Below are 9983 nucleotides of genomic sequence, written 5' to 3'. Positions count from 1 at the left end.
CTCTTAATCACTGAGCCATCTCTCCAGCCCAGGAAGCAGATTTTACTGGGAAAGTTTTACAGAATCAGGTTGCAGAGAAAGAACAAACTAGACACTGATAAAGACAAAAAAAATGAGCCAGAGAATGAGAAAGAACCAGATTAAAATAGATTGTTAGAGTTAATTTGAGGTTACAGAGAACAATTCAGGAGAGGCCCATAGAGAGAGAAGCCAGATTGAATCAGTCAGTTTAGAGAGGAATCTGAGCCAGAAAAGCTCAGTTCAACCAGCTAGCCAGCCAGAGATCAGAAAGAACTAGGAAGTGGTAAGCCTATTCAGCAGTAAGTCTCAGAGACTGAAAACACTCTAGGCCTAGATAAGACTTAATAGAAGCTCAAAACTTCCTGGAGTAAGCTTAGGTTAGCAGATAGAGGCAGTAAGCCTCTGAGAGGACAATTACTACAGGAGAATAAAAGTTACTTTGATAGACACATTGTATGACTCTGCAAGCATGCTAAGTGAAATAAGCCAGACATAAACAGACAAGGATTGCATGATTCATTGATATGAAGTACCTGAGTCATGCAAATATGCAGTCAAAAGGAATAGAGAGGTCACAGAGGCTACAGGGAAGAGGCCATGGGGAATTATTGTTTATATATATATATATATATATATATATAAAACTAGAGAGACAGCTCAGTATTAAGAACACCAGCTGCTCTTCTAGAGGACATAGTTACTCACAACCACCTGTAACTCCAGTTCCAGGGGGTTCCTCGGCCTTCTCCTGGCCTCCATATTCACCAGGTACTCTGATGGTGCATATACATGCATGCTATCAAACACACAGATAAAAATAATAAACCTTTAAAAAAACAACCCAGAATTATAATCTGACCTAGAACCTGGATCTATGCACAGAAGAATTAAAGCAGACTCACAAAGAGAGTATTGTGCCCATATTCACAGCAGTGTTGTGGCTGGAAGGTGGAAACAAATGTCTTTGGGTGGACAGACCAGCACAATGTGTGTAGACACTGGAATGTGACTCAGCCTCTAAAAGGAAGAAGATTCTGAGGAGCTTTGAGAACCTTCCTCCAGATGGAATGAGCCAGGCACAGATGAGTCCTGTGTGGTTGTGCTGACGCGATGTTGCCACACTCAGAGTCAAGAAAGCTGAAGAGTGGTTGGCAGGGCCTTGGGGGGAAAGAGCAAGAGATAATAACTGTAGATGGTAATCTTGTGCCATTTCAGAGAATTGCTTTATTTAATCCTTGTGTATTGGCAAATTTGCTTCAAGTTGAGGACCAGCTTCAATTTTTAGCACAGGCCTGACACTCTTCGTGGACTGCAAGAAAAGTTGTAATCACACAATTTTTTTTTAAAAGACAAGTCTTGTGTGTCCTAGGCTCTTCTTGAACTTGTTGTATAGCCAAGGAGAAGTTTCAGCTTTTGAGCCTCCCAGTTCCACCACTGGAGACCTGGGTCAGCAGATAATTCATTTCACACCTGGTTCTTGTGGTGCAGGACATGGAACCCAAGCTTTCATGCGTGTCATGCAAGCACTGTACTCACTGAGCTGCCTCCACAGCCCTAGATAGAAGATTTTTACGATGAATGCCTATAAAGGTTTCTTTTTAAAAATATTTTATTTATTTATTATATGTAAGTACACTGTAGCTGTCTTCAGACACTCCAGAAGAGGGCATCAGATTTCGTTACGGATGGTTGTGAGCCACCATGCGGTTGCTGGGATTTGAACTCAGGACCTTTGGAAGAGCAGTCAGCACTCTTAACTGCTGAGCCATCTCACCAGCCCCTATAAAGGTTTCTTAAGCAGGATAAAATCTATAAACCATAAGCTTCTCACATAGATAATAAAAAATTATATGCAATGAAGTATAGGAACATCTGTGGATTAGACAGGAGCCAGGCAGTTTTGGGAAAACAGATAAGCACATTAAAAATAAGGAAACAAGCTAGGTATGGTGGCACACATCTTTTGTCCCAGCACTCAAGAGGTAAAGGTAGGTGGATCTTTGAGTTTGAGGCTAGCCTGGTCTACACAGAGAAACACCATCTTAAGAAACCAAGTGGGGGAGAAAAAGAAAACAAAAAAAACTAGGCAGGAGGATTGACATGCACTTAAAAGCAGCCTTGGCAACAAAGTGAGTTCCAGGCCAGCATGGAATATATAGAGAAAGCCTGTCACAAAAGAAACAAACAAGGGATGAAAAAGTTAGCTCAAAGATTAAGAGCCCATACTATTCTTACAAAGGACCCAATTTCAGTTTCTAGAACTCACAGCACATGGTTCACAATTAGAAACTCCAGCTGCACCAGATCTGATGCCTCGAATCTGCAGGCACCTTTACACACACACACACACACACACACACACACACACACACACACACACACAAACTTCACACACTGTTATGATTTGTTTATTTTTAGCCCAGGGAGTGGCACTATTAGAACATGTGGCCCTGTTGGAGTAGGTGTGGCCTTGTTGGAGTAGGTGTGTTACACAGTAACACACCTTTATCTTAGCTGCCTGGGATGAAGGTGTTGAACTCTCAGCTCCTTCTGCACCATGCCTGCCTGCATGCTGCCCTGATCCACCTTGACGATAATGGACAGTAAGCCAGCCCCAATTAAATGTTGTCCTTTACAAGACCTGCCCTGGTCGTGGTGTCTGTTCAAAGCAGTAAAACCCTCACTAAGACACACACTAAGTAATAAATGAGTGGAAACTGTTAGGAGCCAGGCTTCATGGCTTTCTCTGGGTCCCTGATGAATGCAGAAGGAACACAGTTCTATGTCTAAAACCAGGAACGTGCTTGAGGAAGCTAGTAATGAATGTCCTAGTGCCAAGGGCCTTGGGGGAACTGCCATTTCAGATCCTGGGCACCCAACTCTTCCCCATTCAAGGGTTGTGGTTATCAGTCCCAAGGCTATTTGGTCTGTGATGCACTTGACCCTGTGTTGCTTTTGTGCAACATTGCTTGATTAGATTCCTGTTGACTTCTTTATCCCATTGTGGGATAGTTTTCTGTTAAGTCTGTTCCATCCCTTCCCACCCCCTGCAAACAGATAAGATGCTATACTTATTAATAGAAATGCTGACATGTGTCATCAGGTCATGCAGACCTCCGGATTCCAACTTTCTGACTTCTTTATTTGCTCATCCCCGATTCCTCCCCTCAACAGCATTGCTATTCTGGACCCTTATTCCTTCAAGTTCAGGTTAAAAAACAAAGCACACACACACACAAAAACCTCATCTCTTTTTGTACATTTTTTATGTATCGTTTATGTCAAGGATCAGTGACCCACACAAAGAAGCTTTCTAAGTTAATTTTGGACCAGACATGGTCAGGCACATTCTATACCTGGTTAGTTAATTCTTATAGGGTTACTTTTATTGTTTTTTTTAAAATGATGCCTAGGTGTGTACATGCCCTGTAGGTATGAGCACATCATACAATTGTTCTTGGAGGCCAGAGGCATCAGATCCTCTGGAGTTGAAGGCACCTCATGTGGGTGGTTGGAACTGAACCCAAATTCACTGCAAGAGCAACAAGCTCTTTTAACTTCTGAGCCATCTCTCCCAGCCTTCACTAAGTTACTTTTAATAAACAAACAGTATTTGTGCCTTTAGAATATGTTTGCTAAAGTAGTCTTTATCTCATTATCTAGGAAGATATGTGCATCTTTGTTAATTTAATCTAGAAGAGTTTATTTTGGGGCTAGGGAGATAGATGGCTTAGTGGGTAAGAGCACTGACTGCTCTTAGGAAGGTCCTGAGTTCGAATCCCAACAACCACATGGTGTCTCACAACCACCCGTAATGAGATCTGGCACCCTCTTCTGGTAAGACTGAATATATAATAATAAATAAATCTTTGGGCTGGAGCGAGTGGGGTTGACCAGAGCAAGCAGAGGTCCTAAAAATTCAATTCCCAACAACCACATGAAGGCTCACAACCATCTGTTCAGCTACAGTGTACCATATACATAAAATAGATAAATAAGCCAGGCGTGGTGGCGCACGCCTTTAATCCCAGCACTCGGGAGGCAGAGGCAGGAGAATTTTTGAGTTCGAGGCCAGCCTGGTCTACAGAGTGAGTTCCAGGACAGCCAGGGCTACACAGAAAAACCCTGTCTCGAAAAAACCAAATAAAATAAATAAAAATTTTTTTAAAACACCGGAATTGTGAATCTAAGAACAGTGAGGTAGGCTGACCTTGTGACCCGTCCACTTCCTGTCTCCCCAGTTGGACTTTCACAGCTCTCTACATTATCAAGAGCCACAGAAAATGAATAACCTCAGGTGAGATCTTTGTTCATTCCCTACTTTGTAATGTATTGAATGTGTGAGGCTTAGAAGAGTCCATGTACTAACTAGAAAAGGAAACGTGGAACCCAAGTAAGTCTCTGTAACCTCCGACTTTTTCACCTGAGCCCCAGTTTCTAAATAACAACTCAGAGGTGTTGGTCCACATCTGCTCCACCGTTAGGCACAGCTTCTTGGGGAAGTGGAACAAGGGAGTTTGACTGGGCTTATCCCATATTACTACCAGGCAAGGGCTGGGCTGTAGGGAAGTGCAGAGACACCACCCAGGGGGGAGTGGGAAGCTGGAGCTGGTTCAGGATCCCTGAGCCTGCAGTGAGGCCAGGGCTGTGGGGTTCTCTGACCCTTGTCTGGGAGTCATGGAATAGCAGAGAACAGAATCAGGGTGAGCTGGGGACAGCGTCTAGCCCCGGGGGCTGGGGGAAAGGGGAGCTCTGGCTTGTCCCAGTGATGGTCGTCCTTAGCTTAGTGGAGGCAAGCTTAGTAGTGGTTGTGGCTGGGAGCACAGAGAGGCCTTCTACTAGAGAATTAAGCTGCAGCTCTGAGGTCGAACGCCTTCTCCAAGGCTCCCCACAGCGGATCTTGATGAAAGAGATAGTCCACGGTTCTAAACAGTTTACTGGTTATGACAGAAAATGGATGTATAACGTACCCTACCCACTTCTGAGATTAAATACCTTTTATTGGGAGGAATGTCTGGGATCGGAAGCTTATTGGCTAAGCCCTCTGGGCCTCTAGGTACCTCATTAGCATGGAGAACTCTGTTTTGGGCTTACAAGACCACAGGACAAATTTCTTTTATGTGAGAAGCATGGCATGTGTTTCAGGTCAGGAATCTGGCAGGGAGCAAGGAATCGCCTAAATCTCAGGTGTGTGGCCACTTAGTCTCTGGATCTCAAATTGCTCTACCTTACCAAACTTCCCGGCATAGTTTTACCATCCTACACTTATGAGTATAATCATTAACTACATTTGATCTGTGCTGTGGTACATGTGGTGTGGTCTATTTTACAGAGCATAAGGTTTTTGAGGTTCATGTGTGTTTCTGTCTGGCAGTAGTTTATTCTGTTTTGTCAAGGACTCCTTTACTCAAACATTGAAATTTGTTCTCATCAGTGGGTCGATATTTTTGTTTATTTGTTTGTTTGTTTTCCAGCTTGGGGCTATTGTGAATAAAACTTCTGTGAACATTTTGAGACCATGGGTTTTTTTTTTTAAAAATACATAAAATAATTAAAATGGGAAAATAGATTTATTTATAGCTCAGTCTACCTCTGCATTACCTGTGGCAAGGTTAGAACTGACAGAGAAGGAGCTGGTGAGTGCTTTGAGGTTGTCTGTGTTAAGAATATAAGCATGCCACTTAACAGATATATTTATATATATGATATATATAGCATTATGTATGTATATCATTGATAAATATCGATATTTATCATGTATATTAAAACTCATAGATATAAAAGAATTATGTCTCTCTTGCTTTATAAGCAATTCTGACATTAGCTGCAACTTTGTACATGTGTATTAATGACAAACCTTTCATGAAAAATTTGGAAATTCATCGTACCCTACCACATTCCTTTTGTCCTGGTGCCTTCTGATGTACACACTTCTGAAGGGCCAGTTTCCTTCCTAAATACTTTTGTGTTATTTTTTGCGTGGTTGTTGCATATAACATGGCAAACCCCTGTTTTTCCCTCAGCGGTGTGGACTATACTAACAGCCTCTGGGAAACACTTCCTTCACTGATGACACTGTACTTTCTATCCAACATTTTAACTCGTATGAGAGGTTCAGTTACTTAACAATCATGTCCCAACAGGTTTGGCACGCTCTGACTCTACATTGGTCAGCTTTTGCTCTATGACTCACATAACTCGCATATTCGGGAAACGCTGTAATCTGCTCAGGCCCTATCTTGCTTTATGTGAAACAACATGTTCTTTCCTTCTTTAAACCCTCTGTGCTGCACCTGGAAGTCATCATTTGTTCCATGGTAATGGGATGGGAAAGGATGACTGATTTCAAAATTGATGCTAAAATAACCAGATATTCCTATATCTCAAGAAGTCCAGGCTGCCCTTGAACTTGCTATGTGGATAGAAATGACATTGAACTTCTGATCCTCCAGCCTCCACCTACCAAGTGCAGGGATTACATAATTTGGGCTGCTGAGATGTCTCCGCAGGTGAAACCACTAGTCAGGAGAGCCTGGCAACCCAAGCTCCCATCCCTGGAATCCAGTAAAAAGCCAGATATGGTATCTGTAACAGTGAGGTGGGAGATAGAGAGGGAGACAGGAGAGTTTCCTGGCTGCTCTCCAGCCAGCTATCCTAGATTGCAAAGCTCTGCAGCAGAAACCAGAGAGCCCTGCTTCACCAAGATGGGAGGTGAGGACTGCCTCCTGAGACTTGTCCTCTGACCCCTCACAATGCTGAGGTATGTGGGAGCCTGCACACACAAGCACACACACAAAGTCTGCTTTACAAAAGGAAATAATCAGCCAGGTTGGCAACACATACTCCTTACTCCTAGCATTCAGGGTTAGAGACAGGTAGGTCTCTGTGAGTTCGAGGCCAGCCTGGTCTACATAGTGAGTTCCAGGACAGCCAGGGCTACATAGTGAGACCCTGTCTCAACACAAAACAAAATAATTAGTATTAATTATTAAAGAAAATATGGTCCTTTCATCTAATATATTTAAGGTTTTCATTGAGGTCGTCATTAAGATTATACTCACCTCAACAGCACTTGGTTCTTTTCTCGATAATTGAAACGTATTCTCTCACTGCCATATAAAACACCTGTCATAAAATAACCAAACTGTGTGTCCCCCTGTGAGTGTGAGTGATGAGGTTGTCGTCAGATTTGGTCAGAGGTTTCCATTGCATTGCCCTGAAGTTCCATTGCAACGTCAGAAGGTGCATGTGTAAGAAAGAGTTCTGCAGTCTCCAGAAGAGGCAGAGTGTGCAGTTAGTGTTCTTATTTGAGTTTGAGCATGCTTTCAGGGGTTTGGTTTGGTTTTATTTTAGGTTTTTTGTTGTTACTTTTGTCTTTTTCTTTTCTTCTACTACTACAACAACTAGTACTAGTAGTAGTTCTTTTTTTTTTAAAGATTTATTTATTTATCATATGTAAGTACACTGTAGCTGTCTTCAGACATTCCAGAAGAGGGCATCAGATCTCATTACGGATGGTTGTGAGCCACCATGTGGTTGCTGGGATTTGAACTCAAGACCTTTGGAAGAGCAGTCAGTGCTCTTACCCGCTGAGCGATCTCGCCAGCCCCACTAGTAGTAGTTCTACGAGCAAATAGCTTTTTTATTCTCCTTGAGACAAGGTTTCTCTATGAAGCCCTAGCTGTCCTAGAATTCCCTCTGTAGATCAGGAGGGCCTCAAACTCACAGAGATCCACCTGTCTCTGCCTCCCAAATCCTGGGATTAAAGGTGCAGGCTAACACTGCTGGGCTTTAAAAAGCTTTTATTGTTTTTTTCCAGAAATAGGATCACAGGTGTTATTCTCATATGACGATAGTGAACTCAGTTTTCTAAATATTGTTTTAATGTACAGTTTTGTTCACGATAGTTGTTCCTCGGTGTCTTCTCTTGGCCACCCTGAATTCAAGAGCACTTAGGAACCGAATGCCTGACTTCCCAGAGAACTTGGAGTGTTGCCAACTACGTTCCCCCCCACCCCACCCCAAAGATTCAATTCACACAGAGACAGCATAGCCTTCCTGTCAGTCTCTGGAGTCTGAAAGATCTGGAGGGAACAACTATACAACAAAACGACAGTCCAGACTTCTCCCTGCACAAGCTTCATATTAAAATATTTTGGCAAGGGCCAGCAAGATGGGGCTAGATTGGCTCCAAGGGTAAAAGTATTTGCTGCCGAACTCTTGACACCTTGAGTTTGATCACAGGACCCATATAGAAGGAGAGAGCCTCATTACTAACCTCCACCTGCAGACACACAGATAAAAACACACAACTAGATGCCTTACAGTTTTCTTCATATAAAATGTGGAAAGCATGAAAAATACATAATTCAATAGGTAGATATGTATATGAGATTCCCTAGCCCTATAGGTACACTTGAAATACTTTAGTATACATCACTTAAAAAGTGACTTCAGGGGCTGGTGAGATGGCTCAGCGGTTAAGAGCATTGACCGCTCTTCCAAAGGTCCCGAGTTCAAATCCCAGCAACTACATGGTGGTTCACAACCATCTGTAACGAGATCTTACGCCCTCTTCTAGTGTGCCTGAAGACAACTACAGTGTACTTACATATAATAAATAAATAAATCTTTTATTTAAAAAAGTGACTTCAATTACCTACATAATCCTAGTATAGTTACAAGTAATAGGATTCACTATAACTTTTTTAAATATAAGTGTGATATCCAGTCCATAGACGAGCTTCACTTATTGATCCTGGATGCATTTTTCAGCTTGGTCCCTGCAACCAAGATGCTATCCCAGACACACATTGCATTTGCTCTTGTGTTATAAGATCTAAACACAGTCTCTGGTGCTCGGCAGAACTTGGGTTTCAGGTATCAAGATAGACTTTCCATAGCGCTGTACTATTCCCTAAACCTTCCAAGAACAAACACCAGGACTGAGCAGAGGCGAAGCATTCTGGGAGATGTAGTCCGAGATAGCTAAAGTTATTGTGCAGCCTTCTGGGAACTGCATTCTCACTTAGCTTTGCGCAGAAGCAGGTGTCACCAGGCCTTATGTCTTGCAGTGGAATTGAGATCTCTGGAGGGTGTGGAGCCCAACCAGGCCAGCTTGGTCACTGGAGAACTGGTCCTGGTGGGAAGATGCTCCCACGCACCCGAGGGTGGGAGGCGGACACTGCGAGACCCGGATCACACAGCTCTCACATGTTTTCTGTCAACAGGGTTCTTCATTTCCAAACCAGAAGTGATACTCAGGTAACAAGAAACACCTTGGCTCTCAGAGGAGAAATTCTCAAACTGTATTCACCCAGGTGAGCAGCTAAGCACCAATAAATAGAACTTGACGGTGGTTAGGCTGCTGATAGGGAAAATGCCTTTGTTTTGCAAGGCTTGTGTGAAAATGCTAAAAACACCCAAAGTCCAAATAATGAGAATTTACTGCTAAACTTGATTCCATCAAAAATTTAAATTTTGTAATGCTGGTCATGAGAGCATACACCTGAAGTGCCATCTACTTGGAAGACGGAGCTGGGAGAATTGCTTAAGTCCAAGAGTTCAAAGCCAGCCTGGGCAACATAGCAAGACCCTGGCTCAAAAAACAAAACAAAACAAAAAACCCCAAAAGTTTTCAAATTATTTTGAAGCTGAATCTCATTATGTAGCTTTGGCTGGCCTAAAACTCACTTTGTTACCCAGGCTTTGCTTTGAACTCACAGAGATCCACTGGCCTCTGCCTCCCCAGTGCTAGGATTAAAAGCATGTGAAAGACTCTAAGACTCCCAAAGGGAGACACTCACTCAAGCCTCGGGGCAGCCGCGCACCCAAGAAGACACTGAGACCGAACTTAAGATGTATAGAGAGTAAGATTTAATACAGCAACGACAAGAAAGCACATAAAAAGCACATATACCAGATATCTGGGGTCGAAACTCATGCAGCCAGCAAGGTGCAGA

At 42.9% G+C, this 9983-nt stretch overlaps 1 long non-coding RNA gene across 1 annotated transcript in view; it reads left to right on the top strand.

Moving 5' to 3' along the window:
* Positions 1-9983, top strand: part of LOC115029098 — a 17824-nt gene that overhangs the window by 7102 nt on the left and 739 nt on the right. Inside the window, exons 3-4 of the long non-coding RNA XR_003834675.1 lie at positions 4263-4318; positions 9252-9341. This is a non-coding gene — a long non-coding RNA (uncharacterized LOC115029098). The remainder of the gene's footprint in view (positions 1-4262; positions 4319-9251; positions 9342-9983) is intronic.

Source organism: Mus caroli, chromosome 13 (assembly GCF_900094665.2).
Source record: "Mus caroli chromosome 13, CAROLI_EIJ_v1.1, whole genome shotgun sequence".
Lineage (NCBI taxonomy): Eukaryota > Metazoa > Chordata > Mammalia > Rodentia > Muridae > Mus > Mus caroli.
The sequence above is the reverse complement of the archived record's forward strand: the minus strand, read 5'-3'. Positions and strand labels throughout refer to the sequence as shown.